General features: G+C 36.8%; 1 protein-coding gene across 1 annotated transcript in view; it reads right to left on the minus strand.

The window, feature by feature from the left end:
- Positions 1-13,123, minus strand: part of MLPH (melanophilin) — a 196,267-nt gene extending 183,144 nt beyond the window's left edge. Inside the window, exon 1 of the mRNA XM_053698853.1 lies at positions 13,004-13,123. The gene's annotated coding sequence lies outside the window, so the exon portion shown is untranslated. The remainder of the gene's footprint in view (positions 1-13,003) is intronic.
- Positions 13,124-23,310: the final 10,187 nt, after the last annotated feature.

Genomic DNA, 23,310 nt, shown 5'->3' on the forward strand with positions numbered 1-23,310 from the left:
GGAACATATAGACAAACATATTCGGGGAATATATGCATGAGTGCATCGATAACTTTGGAAAGATGACGAGAAAAGGCAGACTGACTGAAACCAATGATGACGCTGGACACTGCCTGAAATGATCCGGTGGCAAAAAAGTGCAAGGCAGCAAGAAACTTGAGGATTCCGGGAATGGCCCTTGAACGAGCCGTCACAGGCTCTAGAAAATGTGCTATTTGAGCATATAAAGTCAATATTGAATGTCGATCCAGACGGAACCTTTGAATAACCTCTCGATCGGAAAGGGCATCTAAAGGAACCCGAGGAAGGAATACCAGCTGTACTCGTAATCTCCTTCTTCGAACCGGATTTGGGGCATCAGGTTGACGAATTTGCCTTCTACCCCTAATTTGCATCAGACGAATAATATAAAGTTGAAGAAGTGTCTCCATGGCTAACAGGATCAAAAGTGAGTAACGATTCAATTGTACACCTCTTTTAAATCAGTTGTAGGCGTTGATCTGATAGACCCTATTGTTTATTATGGTGCTCGCCACCTATTAGCTGGCGAGGGATTTTTAACGAGATAGGTGCGGAGAAATTCACGAGCGTATAAATAGATAGTTTAGTAATTACTGTTTTGTGCAAGATTTATGTCGAGCGAGTATTTTCTAGCTACAAAAAAGACGAGAATTCAAGAGTTGCGGACAAGTTCGCTCGACATTTGTTAATGTAAGGTTTTCAATGGATTCGTGGCATAGTACATACGGTTATTGATCCGCACGCAGAAATTTAGACGGAAATAGTCACAAAGACCTCGCAGACAGCTTAGTACATGGAGCCCCAGGTCTGAAATGTAGTGGGGACCAGTGCAGTTGAGAGCTTTGTATGTCAGAGTGAGGATTTTGTGTTAAATTCTGGAGGCAAGAGGAAGCCAGTGAAGGGATTGGCAGAGAGGTGCAGCAGTAGCTTAAAGGACCACCAAACACAGTAGAATATCGTAATCAATAAACGCATAGTAGAAAGACAATGCAAAAACACTTAGTTTGAATATTAAATAAGTAGTAGATTTTTTCTGACAAATGTCAGTTAGTTACATTTTTCTTCCTAATGCATCATGTGACAGCCATCAGTTAATCACAAAATGCATATACTTTTATCCTGTGAATCTTGCACATGCTCAGTAAGAGCTGGTGCTCATAAAGTGTGCATATAAAAAGATTGTGCACATTTAGATGTATGTGAATTGGAAAGGTGCTTAAAATTGTGTGCTCTATCTAAATCATTAAAGCTTCATTTTGACTGTCCTTTTAATATTGACTTACATTTTAGCAGGGTGGTCAGTAAAATCAGCCAGGTGGAGTGCCCATTAAATAGGTCCTGGGGAGACATAGGCAGGCATGAAACATAATCAAGGTGTGACAGATGGGTAGATCGTGTGACATGAGTGGGGTCATTGTGATCCAGGGATGTGGCAGACACTCCTGGTTTCATTTTGACAAACCATGACATTCTTAGGGAAGAAAGACCTGCAGCTGGAAAACACTACCTCACTGGCACTATTCTGCAAAATGCAGCATGGTTAAGAGTTAAAGGCAAGTTTAAACAACTTTCTAATTTACTTCTAATATCTAATTTGTTTTTATTCTCTTGATATTCTGTGCTGAAAAGCATATTTAAATCAATAGCTGCTGATTGGTGGCTGCACATGGATGCCTCGTGTGATTGGCTAACCCATGTGCATTGCTATTTCTTCAACAAAGGATATCTAAAAAATTAAGCAAATTAAATAATAGAAGGATAGTTGTTTAAAAATGTATTCTCTACCTGGATCATAAAGAACAATTTTGGGTTTAGTGTCCCTTTAATTTGGAACAAACACTGAAATCTGAACTCTAGCAATTAGAATCAAGCACTTTATCACTAAGCTATCAATCCTGGTAACAATTTAATGTCATCATTATGTGAGGTAATATATAATTTGGACTATTTTAGGTTCAGCTGTAAATAGTTTAGAGCTGATCCTTATTAGCAAAATATAAATCTGTCTGTCAAGTACCGGGTTGTTTTCGTGATGTCATCCTTTGGCGACACTTGTTTGTTTTGTCACGGTTAAGTCAGCGTGTCTTTTTTCTACGTCGCAGTTGCATCATTGTGTCAGTCACGTCAATCTTAGAGCGAGTTTTAGCTTTATAATGGTAATCTGTCTTTCCTTTTTTTGTCTGAGTATAGTATTCTTGTTAATATGTGTAGGGTGCACTTTTTGCGGACTGAACTTCATGCTTCAAACCTTTTGGACTGTGTTTTTGGCCTTGTCTCTTCTATAACTCCTGGTACTTCGCATTATAGGACTGATACCTGGCTTTGACCTTGGATAGTAGTGTGACCTTGGCATTCCTCTTCCAATGGTACTTTGCAAGATAGGACTAATGCCTAGCTTTGACCTTGGACTGTATTCTGACCTTGGCCTAGTCTCTTTGTATTATTCCTTTAGGATTCTATGTGTCAGCTTCCCGGTACCTTATTCTATAACTTACTCTGTCCTGTGCCTTACATCATTATCTGGAACTAGTCATAGCCAGGAGCTGTCCAGAGTCCTCGGTTGGCTATACCTAATTCCTACCTCAGTCTCTAGGCTATTTCTGACTGGACACTTACTTGAGTAGTGTGACAAAATCTATACAATCTATAAATGGGCTGACACATAATAATGAGTCAGCCACACTTTCTATGACCAACAAAAGGGTGTTTGTATATAGATCAAAGCTTTATAAATTTGTTCAAAATCTAGCAACTGTGTCCAGTCCCAGCAACTGCTTGCTCTCCTCTGGACCTGCAGCATGCTGTGAATTATAGTTCCCAAAAGCCTAAAGAGGAGGCCCTCGATGACTGCAACCAAATGAAAGTCTCTGCCTGATTATGCACAAAACAATTTGGTGTTTTAGGCTGTAGACATTCTTATAAAAGTTATAATAAGCATAAGCAAGAAAAACAGTCCTTTTTGGCAGGCAAACATAAAACTGATGTCACTATAGCCAATTTTTGCTGAGAAATTAGATTTCAGCCAGGTAGTCACTGAAATCCATAGCTTTTAAAATCTGTGCAAATGTACAACAATAATATAAACTTCACAGATACATTTTACAACTGTGCAAATCTAGTCCAGTGTGATCACCCACCCTCCGAGATCAAGTACGTATTTTATAGGCTCAGTTATGTGTGTGTGTTTTCTGTCATATTACAACTGGTCAAGTACATGCATAATAAAGTGTCATCATTTATTCCCATTGGGTAGCAATGTGCCGCCTAGTAGTCATGACTTTTGCAAGACAGCCCAATGGACCGATAGCCTACTAATAATGTTATGCCTCTGTGCAAGACCTCTCTGTTTTTACACTGCCAGCCAAACTCCTCTATTCGAGTAAAACAAAAAATGATAATAATTCATATTCAGCTAAAGCCCCTAGATTTGTGGTAACTGATTTATGATAACTAAGTTGTGGTAACTGATTTATGGTAACTGAGTTGTGGTAACTGATTTGTGGTAACTGATTTATGGTAACTAAGTTGTGGTAACTGATTTATGGTAACTAAGTTGTGGTAACTGATTTATGGTAACTGAGTTGTGGTAACTGATTTGTGGTAACTGATTTATGGTTACTAAGTTGTGGTAACTGATTTATAGTAACTGAGTTGTGGTAACTGATTTGTGGTAACTGATTTATGATAACTAAGTTGTGGTAATTGATTAATGGTAACTGATTTGTGGTAACTGATTTATGGTAACTAAGTTGTGGTAACTGATTTATGGTAACTAAGTTGTGGTAACTGATTTATAGTAACTGAGTTGTGGTAACTGATTTGTGGTAACTGAGTTGTGGTAACTGATTTATGGTAACTGAGTTGTGGTAACTGATTTGTGGTAACTGATTTATGATAACTAAGTTGTGGTAATTGATTAATGGTAACTGAGTTGTGGTAACTGATTTATGGTAACTGAGTTACAGTATCTATTGTTGTTTTGGTAGAATGCAAAAGTGAATAGGGATTATCTGCTGGAGCATGCCTAGAAGCTATGAACTCAGTTGAATCACAATGCCTGTGTCTAAACACTGCTAAGGGTGGGTGGAGCACAGTGCTCCAGATAGCATGACTTTGTAACTAATTCTGCTTATTTTTGAAATTACTTGCTTTAATTGCTTTAAAATACTTGCCAGCAATTTTTAAAACATTTTTTATGCAAACTTTTTTTTAATGAATTAGCCCTTTTAGGATATGCAAAGATCTCAACCTGTTTTATGGCACTTTAATTTGATAAAACAAGTAAAGTTTATAAAATGGTATGTTCTGTCTACACCATAAAAGGTTATACAGTATACTGACTTTAAAGTGCCATAAAACATCTTGAGTTATGTGCATGTTATAAAAGGGTCAACTGAGGTAAAACAGTGAGTGTAAAAAAAGCTTATAAGTATTTTAATAACATTTCCAAAAATCTTCCAAATTACTTACACTTTAGTGTTGACAAGTATAGCCTGCTCCACCCCCCACCCCCTTATCAGTATCCTTCTCCAAACCTTGTGGTATCATATAACAAAGTGTGCATGTGAGGATAATTACTTATGCAAATACGGGGGGGGGGGGGGGTTTGAGGAGGGACAGCAGGTACTGCTATTGTTTGTTGCCAATAGGCTTGCTTGTTTTCATTGGGATAATGTCACATGCTTTGTGAAAGCTTCAGCATTATACTATGCATTGCTTTAGTCAGGTGTCATGTAACTCTGCCCCTACCGTGCACGTGCATTCTGCAGAAGCTATGGCCTGTATAGCACCTTTCATATATGGCAATGCCCAGGGGGGAGCTTGCTGCAAACAAAACTATGCCTGAATTAAAGCGGTAAATGGGTGTTAAAACAGAAACGTTTTTTAAGGTAGGCTTTGGCTGCATTATATATCTAGAAACTTATTTTAGTTCATACTGTTTAATGTCTCTTTAATGTCCATCTAAAGGACCACTGCATAATAAATAAATGCACAATAAAAAGACAATGTGATGTTGTCTTAGAATTACAAGGATTGCTTTACTTTCCCTGCCTAGTGTGTATCATGTGACATAATTCAGCCTATTATTATTGGTTATTTGTAGAGTGCCAACAGATTCCGCAGCGCTATAAACAAAGGCGGAGTACAACAAAACAATTATAGGGATCAAATGGGTAGAGGGCCCTGCCAAGAGTTGCACTGTTGTAGTCAGCTCTTTAGAAGGTGATTAACAAACAGCTGGACTCTTAGGCTTACATGCTAAGGGGGTTCAGGGGATAGCAATGGAGGAGAGGAACTGGTATAAAGAAAGGTTAGCGTAGGTTGTATGCATCCCTGAACAGTAGAGTCTTTAGGGAGCACTTGAAGCTTTTAAAACCAGAAGAGAGTCTTGTGGAGCGGGGCAGAGAGTTCCACAAGATGAGAGCCAGTCTGGAGAAGTCCTGTAAATGGGATTGTGATATTACAGACAGACTCATATACGTATACACTGCAAACTCTTCCACATGCTCAATAGGAGCTGGTGCCTCAGAAAGTGTGCATATAAAAAGTCTTAGAGCAAATTGGAAGAAAATAAGAGTGCACTATCTGAATCATGAAAGTTTCATTTTTACTTTAGTGTCCCTTTAAACATTTAAAACTAATAGAGACACTGCCTTTATAAACACACATACATAGCAGTTGCTGCACTTACACACGTAATACAAAGTGCATTACCCTGATACATAAAAATGCTCAGCACTTAAAAAGATCTCTAACACTCAGGCTTCTTGTTACACAAATCTAATATGCAAACTACTTCTTACACATACTTAGTAGTTGACAGATGGCCCTGGTGCAAAATATGTTTTTGCCCCCCCCCCCCCCAAGGTAACTGAGAGGTAAGTAATAATATACATCCTGCTCTGTACAAATCATTTTGAGGATAGTTAGATGGACCTGCAATCTGCACTAATGAAAGGCTGCCCTGCATTAGGATTGTACACATTCTGCAGACACCTAAGTATAGACTGGCGGATATGGGCCCCCCAGAACTTACACCCTGGTGCCACCGCACCTACAACACCAATAGTAGTTCCTCCCCTGCACAACCCCTATGCAAATCTCAGATTCATTATTGTTTGACAAGTTTCTTCATTCATTGTTATTGTTATGCAGAGTCAATGTTAATCAGATGACATCTCATTCAATGGCACAAAGAATATTTCACTACTCAATCTTCCTACAACTCAGACTAGACTCATGAAGCTTCCAGGCCAAAAGGAGCTCCGAAATGGTTCATATAAACCAACTGTCCCTTAAGCTCAATCACTCAGACAAAAAGAACAGACTCTAAGGTGTAGTTTTAACAACTGTCGGGCGGACATGATCCGCTGTAGCATACGTTGTCGGCATTTAACATTGCACAAGCATTTCTGGTGAAATGCTTGTGCAATGCAGTCCCCTGCACATTCGCGGCCAATCAGCCGCTACCAGGGAGTGTCAATCATCCTGATCGCATACGATCGGGATGATTGCTGTCCGCCACCTCAGAAGTGGCGGATGAGTTAAGGAGCAGCGGCTTTACGACTGCTGCTTCTTAACTTAAGTTTCAGGCAGACCTGACACTTAGAGGTAGATTGCAGCATCTGTTGTCTATTAAATCTACCCCTAAGTCTTCCATATGTTGTTACCCAGTTTACATGTCACTTGAACAACATCTCATATGGCTATCATGTCACCTGGTTAAACATACAGACTGTTTTCATGTAACTGTAACTTTACATTCTTCAGATTTATGTTAAACAGATCTAATTATTTACACTGTGTCTTACAAAGAATCGTTGTTATTAAAACTCCATAGAATGTCATATTCCTTCTCATACAACCTCTGTGTTGTTCAGATTCACTGATGCACAACCATGATGTTTTCAGACTCTTTGTACAATGTTGTCACTCAAGGTTTTGGTTATACAAACAGTTCTGTAATCAATAATCCTACTGCACAACCCCTATATTACTCAGATCCTCTGTCACACAAACTATATGATGCTCAGAATCATTTTAAAACTGATACAATTTATATGCCACACAAATTGCTTGTTACACTAACTGTAATGTAGACTCTACCACTCATACTCAGTTATGTAGACTCAGTATCACTTACACACCGTGCCACTCATATTCTTTCTTATATACTCTTTCACTTACCCTCCTTGTTATGTAAACTCCTTGTCACTCACACTCTTTGTTATGTAAACTCCTTATAACGCTGCTTGTTACACAGTATCCTTGTCACTCACACTCATAATTACATAGATTCCTAGTCACTCCGACATCTTGTTCTTTAGAATTCCTGTCACTCACACTCCTTATTACATAAACTCATACTCCTTGTTATGTAGGCTTCTTGTCACTCCATTCCTTATTACTAAGACTTCAAATCAGATTTCCTCTCACTCAAAGTCACTTACACACACTTCATATGAGTAAGTCTATTAAAGGGGCATGAAAACCACATTTTTTTCTTTTGTGATTCAGAGAGAGCATACAATTTTACAAAACGTTTCCGCTTACGTGTATTATCAATTTTTCTCCATTATATTGGTATCCTTTGTTGGAGGAGCAGAGATGAACTACTGGGAGTTAGCTAAACACATCAGTGAGCCAATGCAAGAGGCTGCGGCATATATACTATATATGTAGTCACCAATTGGCAGCTAGCTCCTAGAAGTGAATTGCTGCTCCTATGGCTTGGTATGCTTTTCAATAAGGGATACCAAAAGAGCAAAGCAAATTGGATAATAGAAGTCAATTGGAAAGTTGTTTAAAAAATGCATGCTCTATCTTAGCGTTCTTCAAACTTTTTTCCCCCAAGACCAAGTGCCATGATATCACATACCTTTTACGACCCTATTTTTATGCTTGGTCTTAAAGTTTTTGAAGTAATATACAACAAGATAGCTGCAATTTTTGGCAGTACGCATACTTTATTCCTAATTGTAGTCAAAATGTAAAGTGTTGTAAAAGGTAAAAACACACACATACTCTCATACAACACACACACACATCACACACACACATCACACACACACACACACAGCACACACACACAAAAGACACCCACACAGCACACACACACAAAACCCACATAGCACACACACAAAAACACACACAACACACACACACACACACAAAACCCACATAGCACACACACAAAAACACACACAACACACACACACAGCACAAGAGAACTGCAATTTTTGGCAAAGTGACTAAAATATGTGCGTACTTTATTCCTGATTGTAGTGAAACTTGAAAGTGTTGTAAAAGGTAATAGAACACACACACTTTCATACAACACATACTCTACTACAATACACACACTCATCACACATACTCTCATACGACACACACACACACAGCACACACACACACACACACAAAACACACCCACACAGCACACACACAGCACACACACACGCACACACACAACACACACAGCACAAGAGAACTGCAATTTTTGGCAAAGTGACTAAAATATGTGCGTACTTTATTCCTGATTGTAGCGAAACTTAAAAGTGTTGTAAAAGGTAATAGAACACACACACTTTCATACAACACATACTCTACTACAATACACACACTCATCACACATACTCTCATACAACACACACACAAACACACACAAACACAGCACACACACACACAAACACACCCACACAGCACACATACACACACACAGCACACACACCACACACACTAACACACACAGCACACACAGCACACACACACATAACACAAACACACACAACACACACAACACAGCACACACAACACACACACACAGCACAAGAGAACTGCAATTTTTGGCAAAGTGACTAAAATATGTGCGTACTTTATTCCTGATTGTAGTGAAACTTGAAAGTGTTGTAAAAGGTAATAGAACACACACACACGTTCATACAACACATAATCTACTACAATACACACACTCATCACACACTCTCATACAACACACAAACCACACACACTCAAATACAACACACTCTCATACAACACACAAACCACACACACTCTAAAATAACACACTCTCATACAACACACAAACCACACACACTCTAATACAACACACTCTCATACAACACACAAACCACACACACTCTAATACAACACTCATCACACACTCTCATACAACACACAAACCACACAAACTCTAATACAACACACACCACACGCTCTCATACAACACACAAACCACACACACTCTAATACAACACACAAACCACACACACTCTAATACAACACACACCACACACTCTCATACAACACACAAACCACACACACTCTAATACAACACACACCACACACTCTCATACAACACACAAACCACGCACACTCTAATACAACACACATGACACACTCTCATACAACACACAAACCACACATACTCTAATACAACACACACCACACACTCTCATAGAACACACAAACCACACACACACTAATACAACACTCATTACAAACTCTCATACAACACACAAACCACACACACACTAATACAACACACATCACACACTCATATAACACACAAACCACACATACTCGAATACAACACACACACTAAGCATCCATGAGTTTTTCTATTACAATCCATCATAATTTCCATGTGAAGTGTATCATGTTTTTTTCAGGATTTTATAAATTAAAACTCAAATCAGTACATTAGAAAACCAAAAAATAACACATTCACTGCACAATAACTACTATCTCTTGGATAGGGACAATTACTGATGTATAATACAATTTAATTTTCATGCACATTTTCACAGTACTTTTGCTCAATTGTAACCTGTTGAAAACATATTTTGCCTTTTTCTTCATGTAGCATTTCTTTACAATTTTGTAAAAAAAAAATTCTAAACAATTTAAATGTTAACTTTAAAGTTTTTTAGAATGGTATTAAATTAGTTCCAAACATGGTATCTTTATTTGAAAAAGCAGGAATGTAAGCATAGGAGCCGACCCCTTTTTGATTCAGAACCCTGGATAGCGCTTGCTGATTGGTGGCTTCATTTAGCTACCAAACAGCAAGCGCAACCCAGGTGCAGAACCAAAGATGAGCCAGCTTGTTAGCTTACATACCTGCTTATTCAAATAAAGATACCAAGAGAACGAAGAAAAATTGATAATAGAGGTAAATTAGAAAGTTGCTTAAAATTGCCTGCTCTATCTGAATCAAGAAAAACAAATTGGGTTCAGTATCGCTTTAATTGATATTAACAGTTAAAGGGACACTGTAACCAAAATTTTTCTTTCGTGATTCAGATTGAGCATGAAATTTTAAGCAACTTTCTAATTTACTTCTTTTATCAAATTTTCTTCATTCTCTTGGAATCTTTATTTGAAATCTAAGAATGTAAGTTTAGATGCCGGCCCATTTTTGGTGAACAACCTGGGTTGTCTTTGCTGATTGGTGGATACATTCATCCACCAATAAAAAGTGCTGTCCAGAGTACTGAAACCAAAAAAAAGCTTAGATGCCTTCTTTTTCAAATAATGATAGCAAGAGAACGAAGAAAAATTGATAATAGGAGTAAATTAGAAAGTTGCTTAAAATTGCATGCTCTTTCTGAATTACAAAAGAAAAAATTTGGGTTCAGTGTCCCTTTAAGTAAATAAAAACATTGTAGCCAGTCAACATAATATTCACCACATTGAATTAAATAGCTGTCATGTTTTACTTTTGTTTTGTGTATATTTTGTTTCTAATGTAGTCAACTAGATTTAGATTTTTTTTTTTGTCATTTTTTTTTATTCAATCTTTCTAATTCAAAAAACAGCTCTTCATATTATTATTATTATCATTTATTTGTATAGTGCTGCAAAATTCCGTAGCGCTGAACAAAATTCCGTAGCGCTGGGTCATATAAGTCGAAGCAGTTTTGAAAAACATGCGGAAAAAAAAAAATCACATGGGTTGCCATATGGTGTTTATAAGTTAATTCATATCAGCTGAAATCCAGGCCCCTGTTACTTACAATGCAACTCACTGTCATATGTACCAGTTGCCCCATAACTTAAATGTTCTATGACCGTGTCATTGTCACTTCATGCCTGTTTGCACACAAGCTCAATTTCACTAAGTTGTGATCACATTGCAGAATCCATATGATGTGTAGCGCATTACTCAGTATTTGTCCCACTAAAAATACTTGTTATTGAAGCCCTCAAGCACCATATCACCATACTTTCTTACTCAAACTAGTTAAAGGGATAGAAAGGTCAATAATGAAATCGGCATTGGTGCATTTCAATTTGAAATAGGAGCATTTTTGCAACATACTTTCATTAGCAAACATTCTTCAAGTAAAAGTTATTATTGTTTTTAAGTGGCATACTCACATATGCTGTGAAGGCACATGCACCAGACTTTACAGAGAGTCAGCAGTGGCTTGTATGACACAAATTAAGTGTACAGACACAGTACACACCACAGCCAAGGGCCCTCAAGAGATACGTGCGTATGCTGCTGAAAAACACTAATAATTTTACTAGAAGCATTTTTGCTAATAGTGTATTGCAAAAATTCTTCTATTTCAAATTGAAATGCACCCATGTACATTTCATTTTTATTCCTTTAATCACTCTTGTTAAAGGGACATTAAACCCCAAAAAAATTCTTTCATGATTCAGACAGAGAATACAATTTTAAACAACATTCCAACTTACTTCTATTATCTAATTTGCTTCTTTCTTTAAATATCCTTTGTTGAAGAAATAGCAATGCACATGGTTCAGCCAATCACACGAGGCATCTATGTGCAGCCACCAATCAACAGCTGCTGAGCCTATCTAGATATTCTTTTCAAGAAAGAATATCAAGAGAATTAAGCAAATTAGATAATAGACGTTAATTAGAGCGTTGTTTAAAATTGTATTCTCTATCTGAATTTTGGGGTTTAATGTCCCTTTAAATATATCCAGCTTGATTTAGACATCATCTTGCTTCTTTGTCACCTTTACCTCAAGCAATCACTACTCTTTAAAGGGATACTAACCCCACATTTTGTTCTTTCATGATTCAGACAGAGCATGCAATTTTAAGCAACTTTCTAATTTACTCCTATTATCAATTTTTCTTTGTTCTCATGTTATCTTGATTTGAAAAAGCAGTAATAAAAGGTTAGGAGCCGGCCCATTTTTAGTTCAGCACCTTGGTAGAGCTTACTGATTGGTTTGCTACATTTAGCCACAAATCAGCAAGTGCTACCCAGATGCTTAACAAAAAATGGTCTGGCTCTAAAGCTTACAGTACTGCTTTTTCAAATCAAGATAGCATGAGAACAAAGAAAATATAATAATAGGAGTAAATTAGAAAGGTGTTTAAAATCTCATGCTCAATCTGAATCATGAAAGAAAAAAATTGGGTTTAGTATCCCTTTAATTGTCTTTCATATTCTTTAGCATATGGTCGTATTACCTGTCCCTGTATGACACTATAAATCAAACTCTGTAACAGAATATAATTATTATTCAGTAATCATGTACAATTGTACATAACTTAGATATAAATAATATATAATAATTTCTATCATTTAGGACTCCCTGTAAACAAATAAATAAAGCAAAACAAAATAAAAAATATAATCTCTGCATCCTCTCTTGTTTTACCACTTTCTCCAGTTGTGTTCTATATAGCTAATGCTATAAAGATTATGTAACCCTCCATTGTAGTGGCATAGAATAAAAGAGAGAAGCTGGAGGGTTTAGTGAGGCTTTAGAGGCTGAAAAGCTATTTAGTGAATCTGACCCACTGTCTCCTTTACTCAAGCTTCCAGTACCTACTATCTCTGTTCACAGATTCTTTATCACTAAGAGTCTCAGTCACCCAGATATTCTGTCAACCAGATTCGGCTAAAACCCCCATTTCACACAGTTAGATCGTTACAGCACCAACTCTGTGAGTATTATACAGCAGAGGAACGAGAAGAATCCCAGTTACCTGTTCGCAGGCAGCAGCTGGAATGCCTGGGCTGGACCATGCGTGTGTTTGTTTGAGGGGAGGGGGGCATGCCCTGCCCTGTGTCACATGCTCCCCATCTACCGTTCTTCTCCTCCCACAGCCTGAGGCCAGAAAGCCCTGCTCTAATCAGCCATGAACATCACATGAGCGCAGGCAGGGCACACTGAGGGCACGGACTGGCACAGGATGTACAGGAAATATAACTGACACAGTTAAAGGATCTCTTATGAGATGTGATCTGTTGCTTACATTCAAAACTTTATAGGTATCTTATTCCTTAATACACATACTTCTAAACTACTATTTTCTAATCACCTGTACTATGCAACCTTTCTCAAATATGCAAATTATTCTTAAACACCGTTCATGTGTACAGGAAGGATCAGTGAAGATGTCTACTGGACACAATCTGATAAACGTCACAGTTTTTTACATTCAGCTTTCCATATGTCACTAATAAGTATAAACTTTACAAGAGCCTGCTCGTCTCATTGGGCGTCTCAGTCGTATCCTCTATCACCGTATACTTATATAGGAATACAAACATATAGGGTGGAGAGAAGGTAATACCAGTGATTGGACTTAGGGTGCTATATTACTTTATGACTTATTAACTAAGCACTTCTAGGTAGGATAAAGGCATAAAATGCCAGCTCTTGTAAGCAAAGAAAAAAAACTAGAAAAGTACGTACAATCCTAATTTCTAAATCAAATAATTATTGCCAAAATGAAAAAAGTCAATTATTACAAAGTCAATTATTTCTTTATTAGTAGTACAAGGAGAAAAATAACAGACGTACAATCCGCACTCATACTTAAAAACGCTTAAACCATAGCTAAATGGAATATAACATGCATGATTTCATTTCTAATCCCTTGTGATTCACCCTATAATCAGAATTCAGGGGCAACTGTTTGCAAGTATAGAAAAGTAACCTAAACTCCTGCAATCCGGGAGCTATCATTTATTGCTTCTTAATTACAGGCTCTGGGGCCGAATTATCAATTTCCGTGCAAGGCTTCAGGCTCGCTGGAAACAGTAGTTATAAAGCAACTGGTCCACTGCCTCTGAGGCTGCGGTCTGCAATCCGCCTGATCATATACGATCGGCTGATTGACACCCCCTGCTAGCGGCCGATTGGCCTTGAATCTGCAGGGGGCAGCATTGCACATGCAGTTCTGGTGAACTGTTCCTGCAATGTTAAATGCCGACAGCGTATCATGTCGGACAGATAAATTGGCCCCTCTCTATTAATAATGCCAAGCGATCGTGTTTGTGTGTGAGCAGGATTCCCCCCACACACACTTTTTTGGCTCCATTGAGTTCTATAGGGGAATAGGATATCGCTCGTGCGATATTCAAAGTTTGGCTTTTTGCGCTCGAGTTAGCGTGCGATCAAAAACAGTTTACTTTTAACTCACAGTATGTGTGCAAGTAGCTTCTAGCTCCACTTGTAATCTGGCCCATATTCTTTACTCTATTTTCTATGTTTTAATATGGGTTGAAGATCTTCAGGGCTGCCCTTATGCTCATTATAGTCATAGTTGACCTTTTGCTGGCACAGTGAACAGCATCACAAAGTAGTTGAGGTTAAAATAAGGGAACATTTTATTTCTATAGTTGAATTTGCAATAAATATACACAAATAAGAAACTGTCACCCTGCACCCATAAAGAGAAAAAACAAAATGGATTTCCATGAGTGTCTACATCTCCAAATTCGCAGTACTAGTAACAAATACAGTGGGCACCTTTTTAGAACATTATTGCCACCTACTGGTGAATACATAAAATGACCGGTCTGGAATGCTTTTGTGACAAACATAAATTCACCTATCATTTTTATTGAAGTGCTAGAACAAATGCAGGCAGAGGCCACATGAGATTTTTGTCACCTGACCTTTGTATAAATTATCATTCTCATCAAAGGATATAATTAATGCTTTGTGAAGATCATTCCTAAATATACAATTCTCAATCATGATTTCCAATCAATTTTAGGCCTCATGCTAATTTTTTTGTGACCCACGTTAATCTGGAATAATAATTATTTACTGTAGATACTCATTATTTAAACATTTTTATTTTGTACTAAATACTTCAATAGGGTGTTATAATTAAATGTATTTAATGTAATTGCCAATATATAATTATTTTAAGGGACAGTCAAGTCAAATCTATACTTTCATCCAATTTACTTTTATCATCAATTTCGCTTTGTTCTCTTGGTATTCTCTGTTGAAAGCTAAACCTAGGTAGGCTCATATGCTAATTTCAAATGCCTTTTATCTTAGTGGCAGTTTTTCCCAGTTAGAAGTTCTAGTTCATGTGTGTCATAAAGATAACATCGTGCTCACTCCCGTGGAGTTATTTCTGAGGCAGCACTGATTGGCTAAAATGCAATGTCACAGTCACCATGGTTTACATGTACATGGTTTACATCCCAATCAATTTGAAAAATACTTTGAATTTAATATATTGACTTGTCATAAAACAATATGCTGCATAAGACACTCGTTACAAGAACATTTCTGTTCTTAAAGGAATATGAAACCCAAAATTTTTCTTTCATGATTCAGATAGAGCAGGAAATTTTAAGCAACTTTCTAATTTACCCCTATTAACAATTTTTCTCCGTTCTCTTGGTATGTTTTGTTGAATGGGCAGCAATGCACTTCTGGGTTCCTGACTAAACCCATGCGTGAGCCAATGACAATCGGTATATATATGCATCCACCAATCAGCAACTAGAACCTAGGTTCTTTGCTGCTCCTGAGCCTACCTAGATAAACCTTTCAGCAAAGGATATCAAGAGAAGGAAGCAAATTAAATAATAGAAGTAAATTGGAAAGTTGTTTAAAATTGTATTCTCTATCAGAATCATGGAATAAATGTTTTGGGTTTCATGTCCCTTTAAGAGCTGTTTATATAAATGATAAAGCACAGCTGTTTTTTACTTTTTCTTAAACAAGTCAATCTTTTTTTGCAACACAGAGCAACTGAGCAAAATAATTCTTGGTAAATAAATAGATTTGTGTCAACCCATAGTCATTCAGAATGTATTTGTAAATTAAAATGTCTTAGGATATTGTATTAAATATATACAAAAGTATTTTACTTTTAAAATAAAATTAACTATACCTCCTGTTTTCTGTCATATTATTTTGTAATAGAGTTCCTAGCAGGTGACTAGTATCAAGAATCATCCATCTAGTTATATTTTGAGCAGTGTAACTACATATTTGGTATAACCATTATAGAAATAATCATTTTATCTATTCTCTGGTTTAACTGAGCAAGTCATTTAAGCAAGTTCTACTTTCAGTTTTACCTGCAGCTTTATAGCTACCTTCAGTATGTGTTTGATCAGTGGCCTTTGAGTGTTTTTGATCCTGGACTAATTTAGATTCCTAAATATCAAGAAGATTCATGGTAACAGCTATGCCTTAACTTTATTAGCTTCTTTTAAGAGGTTTATGTTTCAGTTTAAGAGGTTTACTTTTTAGTTTTGCACTTTTGGACTTGTAAACCATTTACACCCTGTTTTGTCCTGGGGCTTGTCAGTGCAAATGAGGTCTCAAATACTGAAAAAAGGGAATTTGACAAGACACACAGGAATGCAATATAATAATAATGGTGTTTATTATGACCTTATTGCAGTAACATAAATGAATAATAAGGTTAAAAAGCAAGGCTGCTGTGATTAAACTATAAACACATTACTTATCTTTGGTTTTTGAATAAGGCACTAATATCAGCATACAAGGGTGGACAGGATCATCACAGCCATTTACAGTACTGTTCAAAAGTCTTACGCCACCATGAGATTTGTTGTTTTAGCAATGTTTTAATGACCATATATAATTATTTCTCAGTCTCTTCATTAGAATACATACAGAAAATACAGGACATTTGTATGCAGTATTATAAAAAAACAAAACATTTTCTATAGACTAAAGTGGCAAGTATTTAGTGTGACCTCCCCTTACACTCGAGCAATAGCATTAACCTGGCTCTTGTAAACTAAAATGGAATGGAACCCTAATTAATGTAATTGCTAAAACCTGTATTTGTCTCACTATTTCATGTCAAAATGACTGCTGTGAAAAATATCTTGCATCAGGTTTGTGCAAGACATGTCTGAGCATTACATACACATGTGGTATGAGTTCAATTCATTGAAAGCTTGCTAATAAGACAAACTTTCAAGCACATCATTCCATTCAAAATGTGAAAGATCACACAATTTGACAGACATAAAATCATACTTTCGCATCAGCTTTTGTATTTGCTTTTCACAACAGGAGACTAGTTCTTGTGGGCCATATAGATAACATTGTGTTAATGCCCGAGGAGTTATTTAAGAGTCAGCACAACATAGTAGTACTAAATGCAAGTCAATAGATAATAAATAAAAAGTCATGTGATCAGGGGGCTGTCAGAAGATGCTTAGATACAAGGTAATCACAGAGGTAAAAATTATATTAAATATAACTGTGTTTGTTATGCAAAACTGGGGAATGGGTAATAAAGGGATTATCTATTTTAAAACAATAAAAAATCTATTGTAGACTGTCCATTTCTTTGAAGGTTTCTGCCTCTCAAGATATGCTATTCTTATATTTAGTAAAATGAGGTAGCATAGCCATTTTTTGCCATTACAAGTGGCTGGTTATTGCTACCGTGAGCAAAATAAAAAATAACTCCACAAGGCAGTTTTTGGGGTCTTAAGTTGGTGGAAGTGGGTTGTTAAAAAAAAAATGGCACTGAAAAGTGCCTTTACATGGCGGTTCCCTGTAAATATATATGGATATAGTCATATACATATATATTTACAAATGCTGCCCATCGCTGCACGACTTACCCCTTCGCTACGCAAAGTTAACATTAGCGTGCACTGGTATTACACAGTGGAGCGCTAATATCGCTTGCATGCAAGCGATATTTAGCGCTCCACTTGTAATCTAGCCCTAACTGTTGTAAGAATGATTGAGAAATGTTCAATAATTTGTGTTTCTATGTTTCATTTTATTAAACTATTTATTTTTGGACACTTTTTACCCCTGCTAAGTTGCGGCAATGTGTGCATTGTGTAGGTATCGTTACTCAAAACCTCAATAAAAAAATATTTTTTTAAAAAGAGAATAAAGTTGTGAAATTCGTATTTAAAATACAAAATTCAAACCGTATTGTTTTTTTATTGTCAGATGAGCTTCATTGCCTCTGGCAGTGGGTTGAACAGGGAAGTTCCAGGGGCATTGCTGAAATTTGGCGTGTTCTGTAAACATTTCCATCAGTTCTCGCTGATTTTCTCTCAAACTAAAAAGTGGTAAGATTGTGTCAAAATACACAAAACACCTATTGCCCTAATGGAAAACACATGCATAAGAAAAGAGATTTTGTAAGATACTATTAGCTGAAAATAGGATAATCTGATTTGTATTGGCTCCAGTATTTAAGTGTGTTCCCTGCTAAATTCTCTCTCTCCATTAAAGTTTAACTTTCCAGTGAGCTCCATTACTTTCTATGGGAGGCAACTCGCAGGGACAGCCCCCCCCTCCCTTTTTTTTTTGAGAATTCTCGGAGGTCAGCCTTGTGAGTGTTGGCATTGTTTTTTTTACTTCTAACCTGGCAAAGTTTTTATATTCAGGCCTTGAGAGTCATCCTTTCCTCTTAGTTAGTCGAAACCAAAGGATGTGCACTTGAGCAGCTTTCCAGTACAAATATGATGTTAGGTTTTCTGTACAACAACATTGTGATAGCCATCTTGAAAAATGCTGCCACTATATTGTAAGGCAAATCTCTACACTTACAAAGATTAGGGTTATAGCAGGATTTACAATCCCAATGTGTAATTAAATACAAAATCTAAACGAGGAACAAAAGTTGGATTTACATATAAAAACACTACAATAAAAAAAATCTAAAAGAGAAACAAAAGTGGGATTTACATATAAAAACACTACAATAATTAATATATATATATTTCCAAGAAGTATCCAAGAGCCGACCGAAATCCCCAGAACACAAAGCAGGCTTACACAGGTAATTAACAAATATACAGCCTTGAATCAAAAGGTAATACGAATTGGCCTGTTGCAACAGGCCAATTCGTATTACCTTTTGATTAAAGGCTGTATATTTGTTACTTATCTGTTTAAGCCTGCTTTGTGTTCTGGGGATTCCGTCCGGCTCTGGGATACTTCTTGGAAATCTACACTACTTATTGGCAGTGCTCCAGGGAATTGCTTATGTTAGTGTGTGCCATTCATACTGGACGTTTATATATATATATATATATATATATATATATATATATATATATATATATATATATATATATATATATATGTATACCATAAACAAACACGTTAAACACATGAAATACAAAAGAAAGGATAGCAAGGGCTATCTATGGGAAGTCTTCAAATCATTTGCTTCCCAGCAGCTGCCCACCATCCAAATAAAAAAAAAAAATAGACCGTAAGGATGGGGGACGGATTTTGTGAGTATGCAAGTGTATTATGCAACAATAACAGAGTCGCAATCATAACTCATACAACTTAAAGGGTTTAGGATGAGGGAGTTTCCTTGATCATACAAAATAACAGGCATGCCTAGACACTCAAAGACGTCCTACCTGCAAGCATCACTGGTCAACCCGATACGACAATGTTGGCGAATTGATCACAGAGCTACGTACCAGAGTACTTGAACACTTGAGTAATATCAAGTGGGGTCTTCCTGTGCCAGTAGCTACACACATGAACACAATGAATCGAGATAACAAATTCGATTTTTGGGGATAGATCAGATATGTTATACTTGTTGAAAAGGTGATCTGAATAAGCTAGTAAGAGAAGGAATGTAAATGGATTTATAAACTACAAAGTATATCACTGTTAGGTTTAAATGTGGATTTCTCTTTTGGTTGCTTTTAATAAGATTTCTGTGTTGTTGCCTTGAATGGTATAGCCATAGAAATAAGGTTTGGGTAAACTACTGTTAATAATGAACACACAGTTTTGTGTGAGAGGTCCCCTTTTGGTTACCTGAATTACAACTTTTGCAAGGATGAGGTGCGTAACATCTGCCCTGTTTTCTTCTTGATGTCCCTTGCAGGCTTTCTGCTGTTCCATTTACATAAATGGTGTAGTCAACAGTTTATATGTGACATTTTCCTATTAATTAAGGTTAGACCATGTTGCTCATATTCGGCTAGATTACAAGTGTTGCGGTACGGCTATTACCGCTGAACGCATATTATGAGACGCGGCGGTATAGCTATAAGTGTTTATTATTTTTTTGTAATGTTAGATTTTTTAATTTTTTTCATAGTATTAGGTTTTTAAAAATTTTAATTTAGGTTTTTAATTAGTAGTTTTTTTATTTTATTAGAATAGTTATGTTATGTTAATTTATAGTTTAATGTTAGTTAGTTTTTATTTTACAGGTAAGTTTTTATTTATTTTAAGATAGTTATATTGTAACTTTTAATTTAAAGTTAGGAGGTGTTAGGTTTAGGAATTAATCATTTAATTTAGTATTTTGCGATGTGGGGGTCCGGCGATTTAGGGGTTAAGAGGTTTATTTATTAGTTGCGATGTGGGGGGCCGGCGGTTTAGGGTTAATAGCTTTATTTGGTGTCAGCTATGTCAGGGAGAGGCAGATTAGGGGTTAATCCCTTTATTTAGGTGTCGGCGATGTTGGGGGCGGCGGATTAGGGGTTAATAACTTTTATTAGTGTTAACTATGTCAGGGAGAGCAGGGGATTAGGGGTTAATAACTTTTATTAGTGTTGGCGATGTCAGGAAGAGGGGCAGATTAGGGATTAATAACTTTTATTAGTGTCAGCGATGTCGGGAGCGGCGGATTAGGGATGTTTAGACCAGGGGTTTATGTTAGGGTGTTAGGTTTAAACGTAACTTTCTTTTCTCCATAGACATCAATGGGGTTGCGTTACAGCGATCTCCATTCAGAGATCGCAAGTGTTTTTTTTCTAACACTTTCTCCCCATTGATGTCTATGGGGGAAAGCGTGCACAAGCACGTAAACTCAGCCCTTGGCTTTTGTGCGGTATGGAGCTTAACGCACCATACCGCACAGCACTAGGAGGCTTTTCAGTAACTCGTAATGACAATGCAATAGCGCAATTTTTTTGGCGTTATGTTTGCACCCTGTTTAGAGCAAAACTCGTAATCTAGGTGATTGTTTTATTTCAGTGTATATCCCTTTATATAGATTATATGAGGATTTGTGATATAATGCTGTTTACCATATAACATAGTCTGGATTATTATTTTACATGCCAGTATGAGGTGTGGATAGACGGGAGAACACTTCCGTCTATCGGATGATTTGTTTGGTAGTTACCATAACAACAGATTACTATTTAAATGTGATGATAATCAAGACCGGCCCCTCAACCTGACAAAGTCACATACTAGTGATGAAATGCAAGGGTGGGTGGGGCTAGGGTTGGTATTGTTGCGGGTATCATGATGTTATTGAAAGTGGTTACATATTTCTTTAATATTTGAATACAATGTCATTTGATTTACTAATATTTTGGACTATATGGTCTCATGATTCAAATGAAAAATTTGCTTTGAGAACATTGATATTTAACTACGAAGTTCTTGTGAACTTTCAGATTAGGGTTTCAAGCCGGAAATCTGCGGATAGGATTCACACGTGATGCTTGCAGTTAGGAGGACGCCTTTGAGCACCTAGGAATGCCTGTTATTTTGTATGATCAAGGAGAAACTCCCTCTTTCTAAACCCTTTAAGTTATTTGAGTTATTTTGTAGCTCCATTATTGTTGCATAATTCACTTGCTTACCTGCACATTCTATCCCCCAACTCTATGGTCTATTTTTAATTTTCTTTGGATGCTATTAGTCTGGGAAGCAAATGATTTGAATAATTCCCATAAATATCCCTTCCTATCCTTCCTTTTCTATTTCATTTTTGTTTATGGTATATATTAATAAATTATTGTAGTGTTATATATAAATTCCACTTTTGTTCTTTTTTTAAATCCCTACACTTCCATGTGAAAACTGTAAATCCTATGTTGCAGGTAGACACACAGAGGGGCCAGCCCCCCCCCTCCCCTGCAGCAGTGCCACTACTGATTTTAGGGCCAGATGGGCCTCCCAGATGCCCTCTGTAGTTACACCCTGCTGAAGTGTATTTAGTATTATGATTTTAGAAATTCTGATTGAACTGTTTCTGTGTATCTTTTACAAATTGCATTTTAGTATTCATTTTTTCTATGTGAAATAAGCCTGACAGTTTCAAAAAGTGGGAGTGGCAGTAGAGTTCCCTAGGTGTGTCTTAAAGCACTGTTACACCTCTCATTCTCTAAGCATGTTACACCTGCAGTTATCACAGCTGTATGCAGTTGAAGTTTTTTCAAAGTTTACAATATAATTATTTAAGTGACAAATAAGTAATATATACTAAACTAGAGGCAAACGCAAGTTAAACTGAAGTGAAAACTTTTAAGTTTAATTTGTATTTGCTGCAAACTGAGAATTCATATCAGTGTCAGGTGCCCCCTGTTAACCTCACACCAGCTTCATTTCCATGGGAGGCAGTGCTCGTCTGTCTTCCAGGGTCTGATCTTTTTTTAGAGAGAATTAAAGGGACATGATACCTAAATGTTGTATTACTTGAAAGTGATGAAACATATCTGTAAAACTCTGACTAGAAAATATCAATATAACCTCTCTATGTAAATATATATATATATATATATATATATATATATATTTATTTTTTTTTACATTAAAAAGCCACATGAGGGACTTTTTTATTTTATTTATTATTTTTCACTTTTCACAATGTTCATCATACAGCAATTGTTATCATTATAAGAGAATTGTTACTTCAATTGCAAACAGCATACATAAAAACCTTTAACAATTTATCGTTCAGAATAACTTCACTCAAACTGAATGTTCCGTATTAGAGTCCAAAGTAACTCTTCCAGCGCTTGTTGCTTAATAACGAAGAACAGTGATAGATCTACTCTTGCCCATGTGTGTCCCTCACTGTTCCATCCACATGAGGGACTTTAAGCAGCCAGGATATCAGGACGCTAGTCTCAGGACTTGCAAGGGACCAGGCCCATACTGACCACAGGACATACATGGTATTTGCCTGTTGAATCAGGGCCAGTTGCAGTCCAGGCTGGTTGCCATATTTCCGCCCAATCACCAGAATTATTATTTATGCATGATGTAGGGCCAGCTCTGCCCTGCCTCTCACTGCCTAGCTAT

Source organism: Bombina bombina, chromosome 1 (genome assembly GCF_027579735.1).
Source record: "Bombina bombina isolate aBomBom1 chromosome 1, aBomBom1.pri, whole genome shotgun sequence".
Taxonomy (NCBI): Eukaryota; Metazoa; Chordata; class Amphibia; order Anura; family Bombinatoridae; genus Bombina; species Bombina bombina.